Raw genomic sequence first — 11,840 nt, 5'->3', positions numbered from 1 at the left:
AATTTTCAATTGGTTGCATGACAGAAACAATTTCATCTGAATTATGTAGGACTGTATAAAGAATTGGACTTCACGAATATTTCTCAATATTACTGCAAGTCGCTACTTAACATTATTTTCGTTGTCGATCACTGAAAATGAGAATGGAATCTGGTCGAAACGATTCCCGATTTATCTTTGCAACTGTATATTGATCGAATCCACGCGGCCACTCGTGGGAAGTTGAATAGCGCTATCAGTCACTTGACGTATATCGCCAAAAAACTGAATATCAATGTAAATTTGCGTTGTGTATAGCATACATAGATAGATTTAAGTTTCGCAGAAGATCTTCGGATCTTCCGTGAGGCAGAATCGCTTAGCACGCTGCGTGTTTATAATGCCCGACCGGAAGGAGAGAAGTTAATCGAGTCCCGCAGGACTTTTTCCTTTTATTTCTTTTTTCTTTTTTTTTTCTGCAGTTCAGCTTCACTCTGATGTCATGAACACAGCTACTCTATTTCCCTTGTTTTGTATTGTGGTTTGGAGGTTGGGTTTGCTTCTTTAATTTTGTCACACGTTATGTTGTAAATTGCCCCTTGAAAAAGTACCCCGCTTGCCACCATTCGTTTTCTCTTTCCTTTTCTCTTCATTTGTTCTTGTTATACTGTAGTAGGATATTTAGGAACGTGTACGTTTACATAACTAACTGGAATGGGAACTGAATTAATTAACTCTAGTCCAGGTGCATGGCGTCTCGCTTATCTCTTTGGAATTCCAGGTTGTTATCGTTTGACCAAATAACGGAGTTAAAGACAGGCAGGGAAGGAAGTGACTTGATATTGCTTCATAATGAGGAATTTCGGGCAACACCTTTCCAAGTGTAGTGATTATGACGGGGTTCTCTGTCGTTTATTTTCGTCATGGCTGTTTCACTAGTTTAGCCATAGGTGATATTATGTTGTTGGCATCTGGGAGAATAGAACAGATCAGTACCAAACTGGAATAGCCCTATAAGCAATGTGGTAAGCGTTCAATTTTTTGCATTATCTTTCTTCTTTAAAGTCAATCACTACTGATCGAAATACACAATATAATATGACACGTTCCATTGGTAGTTTAGGAAAAGGGAGTTAATGCACGATGCAATGATAAATGTGCTACCATTGATTTTAGAGACGTCATTGTGGTGTGGTACTGGTGATGGTAAGGGAACCATAGATTGCTTTTAAAGTAATGCGACAATCATTGGACCTTTGCATCAAGACCGTATTCCCATCTAGAATATAATGCATGTTCGTGCGGCGTTTTTTTTTTTTTTTTTAAATCCTGACGTAGACATTTTCTTTTTCTTGTTTTTAATTTAAGAATGTTATATCTAAATTTGTTTCTTTCCCCTAACATGTTTTTTGGTTGAATATAAAGTTGGACGTTCCGTGACCGAGCAGCGATTTAGTTACAGTTTCAATGCATCTTGTTTACCAGCTTCTCTGACATTAAATTGATGGTTTTTATATTTGACATTGTCTATTTGCCTGTTTATGCTCATAAAACACTGCTATAACAACTAATACTGGTTTGCTTCACTTGTCACACGCAATGATATGGATTGCAGTTGTGCATGCAGTTTTACTTCCGCCACCTTTCGTTTTTCTCTCCCCTTTTCCCTCACTTTGGTTTTGTTATACTGCAGATGGGAATGATTACAATAACATAACCCAACTTGAAGTAGGAATGAGAACTGAATAGATTAACTCTAGGCCAGGTGTATATAGCGTCTCGCTCATCTCTTTGAAATTTCAGGTTGTCATTGTTCGATCAACGGAGTTGAAGACAGGCTTTATGTTGCTATAAAGGTATCTCGCGCCACATGAATGGAATGCATACGCTGTTTAGTATTAGTAATGAATTTTTTCATGTCCATCCCTGCCAATAAAAGTGAAGTGTGTTTGATGGGGTTCTGTGTCATTCTGCCTATGAGAAAGCAAAGTTTTATTTTCGCCATGGCTGTTTCTCTATGCGTGGCCGTGGGTGATGGGTGTTGTTGGCATCTGGGCAGAAAAGAACCGAGTATCATGCTATAATACCCCCCCCCCCCCCGTTAGGTTCTAAGCGTTCAATACGGTGATATATCTCTCTTCTTTATTATGTCAATCACTGCTGATGGAATTACAGAATTATGTTATGACACGTTTCACTCAAAGCTTAAAAAACAAAGTTTATGCACGATACAAGTAATGGTGCATGATTCCTATATAGGCCATTGATTTTAGATGAGAAATTATGATATGCCTATAGTAGGGGGTGTCATTGATTAGGAATTAATGACACGATTAAGCACTCCTTCCACTTCTAACTGTCCCCTTTGAATGTGTGTCGATCACGTGAGATCGTCATAAATTATCATTCACGTATAAGCTTACGTTCAAAGTGTACTCTTAGTTGGAGGAGACCTATAGTTACATGGTTAAAGGCGATGTCTCTTTCGCTGGAGCCGTACGTTTGGCCCGTTTTTCTTTTGCCCTTTTCTCTTTAATTGAGGCATCACTTTCGTCCAGGATAAATCACATTCTCATGTAAACAGACTCACTTGCTCGATATCCCTTGTTTTGTATCGGAGGCTTCATTGGTTTTACTGCTGGTAAATCTCACAGGCTTGTATATTGCTGTAAGAGCTCTCTGAACTGATCATTATGAGAGCAAGATTAGAGGGAGTCATATTGGTTATGTAAATAATGGTCAAAGGTCATGTTTTAAAAGGCCACTGTTAAAGCCAAGATGGTTATAAATACTTAATTGTCATGTTTTATTTGTACGTGTCGAGGATCACTTGGACCCCGTTTACAGTGCGAGGCTCGGCCGCGGCTCGCATTAGGCCACGCTTTAGGCCACGCTCTGGAGGTGATCTCGGCCGCGGCCGAGCCGCGGTCGCGCCCGGCCTTTTTCTCAGTGTAAACGCAAACTGGGCTAAATGCGCGGCCAATTTTAGTCTGGTTTCCAAACCCTAGCCTGTACTATTTCGCTATTCAGGATATTAACCACTTCAACGTCGATAACTAGTATAGTTTAAGGTGGTTTTGTCCTGCAAAGGATTTTCTCCTTCGGCAAAGGCCTTTGCCCGAACGGCGACTTTGTCGCCACGGAATTCAGTTGGCAAAGGATCTGAAAACCACACAATACCAAATTGAGTTTGTTTACAAGTAGAGCGCCACTACGACAAAATATTGAAAGGTTTGAATCAAAAGTGCGGTCGAGCCCGGCAGTGTAAACGGACTAACTTGCGGGGCTCGGCCTCGCAATTGAGGTTGGCCTTGGCCGCGGCAAATGTGATCTGAATAATGTAGGCCCAAAAAAGTTCAACTAAGTATCTCATTATAACTTCAAGGTGCTATATTACATTCTTTTCTTTGTCGATCACGGATGACCGACATCTGATGACCCCCCAGCGTATCACCTAACTCGTCTTCAGTGTGACGAGTTTCATATCTCGTTCTTTTTTGTTGTTTATTTTATCATTATTTACTAATCTCTTTTCTAACTTACAGGTAGCGGATTTCTTTGCAGGCCAAATTCGGAAATGTAGTGTTTATTATTACTTATACATTTTCTCATGTTGTGACAGTTCTATTGGTTCTCATTTTAAAGTGAGCCAAAACCTAAGAACATTTTCACTTATAATTTCCAAAGAGTATTATGCAGGCACGCAAACTCATTTTAGTTGTATTTCATTTAAATGTAATGGGTAAGAGGGTATGAGAGAGAATGGAAAGTGCTGAGCTATGAAGTAAAATGGTAAAGTAAAAAGTTTGTCAGATATACAAAAGAAACTCATTCTTTTTTGTTTGTTTATTTTATCATTATTTACTTATCTCTCTTCTAACTTCTAAAGGTAGTGGATCTCTTTGCCGCCCAAATTCGAAAATGCGTAGAGAGAGCTAGTAACCAAATATGCTACTTTAATTTAATGAATAAGAAATAACCATTCCAGTATGTATCTTAGTGTGCACAGTAAGACAGATCAAATCAAATAGGAAAACATCTGAGCACTAAACCTTAGGTCTGAATTTGCACTCAACTTCTTCCAATGGCTAACGGATGTTTAATTTTTGAATTTCACTGACCTGCAAATTTCACAAAGAAAACCTTCTTAGCATGATGGTTAATATGACATTTGACTGATATTGGAGATGTTTGCGAATCGGATCTACTACCTTTAATATTATTAAATCTAAAATGATTATTTGAAAGTTCGGAAATGCTGGAAATATCCTACCCCAAGGAGGCAAAATATAAATGGTTGACATTTACAATTCATTTTGTTTTAAAAATTTTCTTATTTATTTTCGTTTTTGACAAACTCGCATACCAACGGCTGATATACTGTATAGTAAAGTGAATGTTTCATCTTCCAAACAGCATCCAATGGGATGGAAAACTCCAACTGAAAGGTGGACACCGTTTATACTCGCTAAAGAAAGCGCGTAATAGGGGTCGTTTTTTCTCACGGATTAGATGGAAAGTGTGATGTACGAGCGTATATAATCAAAGGGTATCAAAAAGGCCGAAATTTGAGAAAATGGTATATTGTTCAATCATGATGAAGTACTTCTTTAGGGTGCAGGAAACATTTAAGGAATACTTGTTTTTAAGGCCCGAAAAAATCATATGATCATTACTCGTTTAGGGGCCATTTTGAAAGTCCATGTATGAGCATGGTGTCCACCTTTTAATTGTCGCTATTACCCCTCCCGGGACAGTATCAAAGGACCGTTTTGTAATTAACGCAATCCCCCCTTCCTTTAAAAATCCTGGCTTCAGGCCTGCTAACGCGGGTATACAATAGAAAAAATAAAAGTTAAAACAACACCAGGAAAATCACTATTCTCAATTTTGCGCGGCGCGCTACGCGCGCAGAGTCTGGAACACAATTAAACTTTGCAACTTCCTGGCAAAATGAGTTTTTACTATTTCCTAGATGAAATACCGTAACGCGATTGCATGCAACAAACAAAAATAAAAATTTCCTCGAGACTTTAAAACGTCATTAAAACAGTCAAAATTCAAAATTTGTGGCGCGCTTCGCGCGCAAATTCTTATACAACTTTTGTAGTTCGGTCGTCCAAAGAATATATATATATATATATATATATATATATATATATATATATATAATTGCGTGTGTGTGTGTGTGTCATCATTGGTATTGGTACCGAAGGTCCGTTTTTTTAGTGACCGCACCCCCCCTTGAAAAATCCTGGCTACGGGCCTGCAGTATACTATAAGAACGGCGAAATGAAATACATTTTACTTTAGTTCGCAACGTCGAGAAAAGCTCTCAAATTATGACTTTGATTGATTGTGCGTTTCGGAGTTTTGTTTTAGTGTTTTGTTTAGTCACTTTTAAGCCAATTTATGCACTTTTGGCTCTTCAAGTGACTTTTGTGTTAGCTTGGAATTGAGGGCTGCCTGATCACCTATTATGTATAGGTCTGCGTATATCTATATAGTCCTGAAACGATGCTATGTCTCTGTAGTCAAAGTGTTCTCTCTCTCCTATCTTTAACAGGAACTCTTGACTCCCCTAGGTGACCCCCTTTTCTGGACTTTTCTCTTATATTGATAGGCTTGAAGCCTGCCTCTCCCAGCCGCATTCTTGTCTCCAATAGAAACTTGTTTCAATATTTATATGATTATAGTTTTCCTTTTCAACCTTATGAATCCATGTGAAATATATATTGTTCTGCTCTTTTGTATATCAAGTAACCTTATGATTTGAAATTTGAATTTCAGTCCAATATCAACGAACCGCTCCCAGCACTGTTCCAAATCCGAGGTCAACCAACAAGCTGAGAGCGGTTCGAAATGTTATTACTGGACGTTGTTATATTGTCTACATTTATTTTGATACCCATCCGATATTGTAATGTTTTCTTGATGGGTTGAACATTGAACATGCATACAGGCGAGTGAGACCTGTTACAAATTACAAAGAAAAAAAAAATGTTATTAGACAGAATTGCGACTGTCCCAAATTTGTTAAATATGTACCAAATTTATAGGAGTACTTACTCCATGGTTGACCCACTTCTGGCTTTTAATTTTTCAGTAGTCACCGGCTTGAAGCCATTTTTGATATAGTCGCACTTCTGTCTGTAATTTTAATGTTGATTAATATAATGCAGATATAAAATATATGTTTGTGTGGAAATTATATAGATAGGTATTATAAATAGATATTATATGTTTTGTATATACATTAGATTATATGAGAAGAAAAATCGGTATGTATTATATTCATAGATTATACAGGCGTCTGCGCTCATAAGGTGTATGTATGTATTTTAACAATTGTTAAGAAATAAATGAATTATAGGAATAACAGGTATTTTTTAAATATATATGCATATTATATACTCATTACTGTCAGGGCATATGCATATGTAATGTTATTAGAATATAGATAAGAATAGATAAGAATGTTAAATATAAGAAGAGTTATGATTATTTTAGGGGAAAAATGTATTATGCAACATTGGGATATAGGCGTCTGTTAACTTGATCCCCTAGGTGACAGCTTTGGTGTCTTACAAAACAAACACAGAAATATTTAAAGTTTAAATTTATTTAATAAGAACCTATATCATTACGCATTTATAAAATACAAACCACATTATATACATCATTACGAATTTATATAATATGCGTAATGATATATAATACATCATTGCGCATTTGTATAATATAAACCCACGTATATACCCTTATATAATATGAACCCATACAGGGCCGGGGAGCCTTGGAAGCGTTATATATATCATTATACATTATTATGAATTCATATAATATGAACCCACATGTATATTATTGCAAATATTATAGAATGAACCAATTTAAATTGTTACGAATTAATGAACCCAATATAATCGCTGCATCCCTCATTTCACCTAACAAACCACCCATCCTCATTAACATCTCATGAATTTATATAAGAATACGCATATTGTGGGGAAAATTATCATTAGATAGATCTCCATTCAAAACAAAGAAAGAAAGAAAGAAAGAAAGAAAGAAAGAAAAGATGGTTTGGCGGAATTCTCCCCGTTCGCCGCAATGAGCGGACGTGCATGAACCCCGCTCTAGTCCGCGCCACACACCAAGAGCACACACACTCAGGAACCAGACATCACCGACAACACCAGCACCCAACCACCCACAACGCAGCACCATACTATGAAGAAAAATATCACCACAACTGAAACCCAATACAAAAACATTCACAGAATGATATTCCTAGAACAAAATGAATAAATCTAATCAACCCCGGTACCGTACAGAATATGAAATGAATGAAAGTTACATGTGACATCACTGTTTGAAAGAACAAAAAAAAAAACAAAAACAAAACAAAACAAAACAAAACAAAACAAAACAAAACAAAACAAAACAAAACAAATTTCTACATGATGAAATCAGATCAAAGATAAAATAAGGCTAACGAGTCTTAACATTAACCTTTTAAAGCAACAACCATGATATTTAGAACTACATAACTCGTGTTGCTATGTTCACAGTAAGAATGGAAATAAACACCCTCTTTACAAATCATATTGAAATATCATTTAGAAATAAAAAGAGAAGAAAATGACGCTGACAGATCACGTGAGCAGTCCATTTAAGGCTGTAAATCATATACAAATTAATGTCATGAGGAATAAGCTGTAACACACAACCAAATACTCAACGTCTATCAAAATTTGAAAATAATACTTCATAAGATTACAAGCCTAAGCAAGAAAATTGAATTGAAAAAGAGAATTGAATAGAGAACTGTTGATAAAGCTTAAAGGGAAGATAAACCCCAAGAGCAATGTGGATTGAGTGAAAGCAGCAACATTAGTAGAACACATCAGTGAAAGTTTGAAGAAAATCGGACAATCGATGCAAAAGTTATGAATTTTTAAAGTTTTGGTGTTGGAACCGCTGGACGAGGAGACTACTAGAGGTTATGACGTATGAGTGGACAACAATACCAAGAAAATATAAAGAAAATTCTACAAAAATCCATTTTTCATGAAAATTACAAATTCCATCAACTTGATATTGACATATGTTATGGGTAGCAATTATTCCCCCTGCTTTCTGAAAGAGGTTGGTCCATTGCTCTTTCATAATTCTAGAAAAGTGAATTTTTGTTGAATTTCCTTTATATTTTCTTTGTATTGTTGTCCACTCATACGTCATATCCTCTAGTAGTCTCCTCATCCAGCGGTTTCAACACCAAAACTTTAAAAATTCATAACTTTTGCATCGATTGTCCGATTTTCTTCAAACTTTCACTGATGTGTTCTACTAATGTTGCTGCTTTCACTCAATCCACATTGCTTTTTGGGTTTACCTTCCCTTTAAAGAAAATCCCTGCCTCCTCATAATTCCCGAGATATGAAGATTTTCTTTCTTTTCTTTTCTTTTTTTGATAGAAAATTGGCCAAATATTTCACCATGTCATGAGGAATAAACTGTAATACACAACCAAATTACATGTATGAAAATGATACTAGTACGCTAAAACTTCATAAAATTGCAAGCCTAAGCAAGAAAATTGAATTGAAAGAGAGAATATAATAGAAAACTGTTGATAAAGCTTTAAAAAAATGGAGAAAATTAAAGGGAGGCAGAATTCAGGTCACGTATGCTCGCGATAATCCAGCGGTTTGCTTCCTAAAATGGCCGCTGTTGGGCTCCAAGGCTTACTACACAATAACCTGTTTGCGAGAGTAAACCCTCTTGGCGCACTACGCTCTTTTGGTGGCTGGCTGCGTGGCCACCCTGCACATTGAAGCTCCCTTTGTGATCCTTGGAAGTAATGCAGCTGTATAGCATTTTACCCACGTGGTTTTTTGTAGCTCGGTTGATAACGCAGTGGCTGGCTCATAACGGGAGGAGTGGGAACATACCTCACATTGGTGCTGCATGCTGTGATTTCCCCACTGCCATGACGTATGGTACTGTTCGTTGGGCATAACCAAGGCGGTATGAAAGAACCCAAGTCAGGCGCTAGGCATTAACATTTGAAGGTGAGCTCGCCCTCGCCTCTCGTTTATTAGTGGCTGCATATATATGCGCATTGCGATGAGCAGCCGCCAGAGCGTTCGCCGTTTCCAAACACTGGCAAGATCTCTCGTAAGTGAAGTTAGTCCTTCATATTCAAATTGAAATACACTGTAGCTGGATATTCTATTGTGATTATGGTAGGTGTTCTACTAGACACTAGCACCTACTACACATATTGAAGAGCGAACATATGAAATATCTGGACTGTAGAACTGTCTACTTCCTCTACGGGCTTGCTAACTGCGACCAGCCCCAACGCTGTACGCGTTGGGGCTGGTCGCAGTTACGGGCTTGCTTGTATGGTTCCGTTGTATACAGTAGACTGGACTGTGGTAGGTTACGATATGCAGTATGGTAGAAATCTGCTTTGTTATCACAAGTCTCTATGCTATCACATGTTTGTATGCTGGCCATGGAGGGCTCACTCGGGTAAATGATTCCCCATAGAGACGTGTGTTAAAATTCAAATTTCAAAAAATTCCGGTAAAGGCAGTGTATACAACCACACGCGTGTGTCTTTACCATCCAGCCACACGAGTGTGGTTGTAGCCATGGCCCTAGTTGCTGGATACAGCCACACTCGTGTGTATAATGTACTGTACTATGTACATATCCACAAACGCGTAGCGGGAATGTGTGTGTGGCCGGCCGGCCACATCAACACGCGATCATGCACCACTGAAAAGCAATGAACATGAACCTGCCTCCTAGATTAATCCCATTTAATATTATCACACCATCTAGACAAATTTACTTTTTTTTTAATTTTTAACTTTATTCTCATTTTCTTGATTTGATGAGGTAAATTTAAAGTTATAATTGATTTTGATACATCGTGTCGTTATTGAGACTTCGCCTTCGTATAGTTCGTTCGGGTACTCGCAAATCGCGCATCCACGATCCAGCGTACACAGGCAGCCGGCGCGCGAGTCCGGGTCCCTCCTGGGGCAGGCGGCACAACTGCGCTGGCTAGGCTGCAGCTGCACTGAGCGATCGCTAGCACACCACCAGCAGTTTAGCGATGTCAATCCAAAGTCCCCCAATTTAGCGGCAGCTGTAACTTTGCTATTAATTCTAAACCCATCATATCAAGCAAACAAGATGAGAATGGAGCGAAAAATGTATTTGTAAAATAGCAATATTAAAAGGTATGAAAATGAGGTTACTTTCATCACTTTGTGAGCAAGCTGATTGTGTGGCGTTTACGTGTTTGACATGCACGCACGGCGATCATCTTCTCCGTACCATGTGTGTACATTGTATCCCTATGTACATGTACATTACACACAAGTGTGGCTGTATCCAGCGACTCGGGCCATGGCTACAACCACACTCGTGTGGCTGGATGGTAAAGACACACGCGTGTGGTTGTATACACTGCCTTCTGGAAAATAGCTGGGAGAAATGATGTGTTTCATCTTCACTAACCTAAATAGTAAATAAGGCCAAGTAAAAAAAGAAAGTAGTTTCTCGTCCGGGTTTTTTGAGCAAGACATTTGATAATCACTCATCATTTGGATGATGAATGATTGTATACAACACTACAGATGATACGACTCACGGCCGTGTCCGTGAATTTACATCGTAAAGAAAAGTAGGCCTATCCCACAGAAATACGAGACAAACCAGAATCCGTGGAAAAGTTATTTATTTTGTAGATACACCCATTTAATAATTCTACATTTGCTGGAAAAGCGCATTCATTTTATCTTCAAAATATAACAATACATCGCCGTCAGATGCAACGTTACAGAGCAGAGTGTACGGGCCTCTACACAGCTACAGACAACGCACACTTTGCCAATAAATGGTGCGGCACGGCCACTGCATTACCGTACCTTCCGACACTGCACGCACATGCACATAGTCACAAGGACAGGAAAATGTATACAAACTCCATACAATCCTCACAAGCATTTTGTACAGTACAATTCATCCGCTTAAAATATGAGAAACGGGAAAAAATAAGAACAATGCGCGAAATACGCGTGGAATATGAGCGATTGTTCGCAAAAAATGTTGCCGCTCTCGCGTTCACGACGTACCGAGTGCGCTGTACATCACAGCCCAGGCCCGCCCATCCAACTACAGTTCGACTGCTTTGTGGAGCAGTGTGAAATGCATGCGTTTTTACATACGCACAACAGAAGCTACAGCTGTACTACAGCTAAGTAGAGGACGCAAGGCGTAATTAGAAATGAGACATCACCATTGGTAGGTGAATATTATTATCAATTTCTTTTTTCGGCGGCCGAAAAAATAGTAAATATCAAAAAAGTCGATTCGGCAACTGAAAATCGATGTGGGCGGGGAGCGGGCTGGGACGAGAATTATGAATTTCTTGGTATTTTCAGCGCCATTTTGAAAATAGTAAGTAGTAAAAAAATCGATGCGGCGGCCAAAATCGATGCGCGCGAGGACGAGAAACTGGTTTCTTTTTTTACTTGGCCTAAGCACGATAAGTGAGATATTCCCTTTCATCCATCAAATTTCCAAGGCAGGTTCTTCGGCTCAAACTCTGTCCAAGTAACGTTAAGTGGTTACTATAGTAGGTATGTGACAAAAAAAAAAAAAAAAAATGAAAATCATCAAATATCAATGAAATTAGTATCATTTTAAAGCTCTTGAAAAGACCTTTCAAATGATACCAAGAACTCTAATTTTCATAAAGGAATAAAAAAGTTATTTCAGTTTGAGTCACGCTTATTCATCCACATTTGCGGTCATTGTCTCAATGTAAAAACAATAGA

Source organism: Diadema setosum, chromosome 12 (genome assembly GCF_964275005.1).
Source record: "Diadema setosum chromosome 12, eeDiaSeto1, whole genome shotgun sequence".
In the NCBI taxonomy this organism is placed as follows: domain Eukaryota; kingdom Metazoa; phylum Echinodermata; class Echinoidea; order Diadematoida; family Diadematidae; genus Diadema; species Diadema setosum.
This window is presented reverse-complemented; position numbering follows the sequence as displayed.